Genomic DNA, 217 nt, shown 5'->3' on the forward strand with positions numbered 1-217 from the left:
CTGTGTTATGATTGCTTGCTATAACCATCACACACATGCACACACACACACACACACACACACAGTTATAAGTTGTATGTGTCCTACCTGGTGTAACTGTTCATCCAGTTTAGCAAGTCCACAAACTGGTCACAGCCCCTGGGGAAGAAAGAGAGAGAAAGCATGTTAAAGATGCATAGTACTCCCATTAGTACTGCAACATACAATGATATTTTAG

General features: G+C 41.5%; 1 protein-coding gene across 1 annotated transcript in view; it reads right to left on the reverse strand.

The window, feature by feature from the left end:
• Positions 1–217, reverse strand: part of hivep2a (HIVEP zinc finger 2a) — a gene marked incomplete at its 5' end in the record, with an annotated part of 92,967 nt that overhangs the window by 84,344 nt on the left and 8,406 nt on the right. The window contains 1 exon segment of the mRNA XM_035678140.1: positions 88–138.

This window comes from Morone saxatilis, unplaced genomic scaffold (genome assembly GCF_004916995.1).
Source record: "Morone saxatilis isolate NCDOM2014 unplaced genomic scaffold, NCSU_SB_2.0 Contig7, whole genome shotgun sequence".
In the NCBI taxonomy this organism is placed as follows: Eukaryota; Metazoa; Chordata; class Actinopteri; family Moronidae; genus Morone; species Morone saxatilis.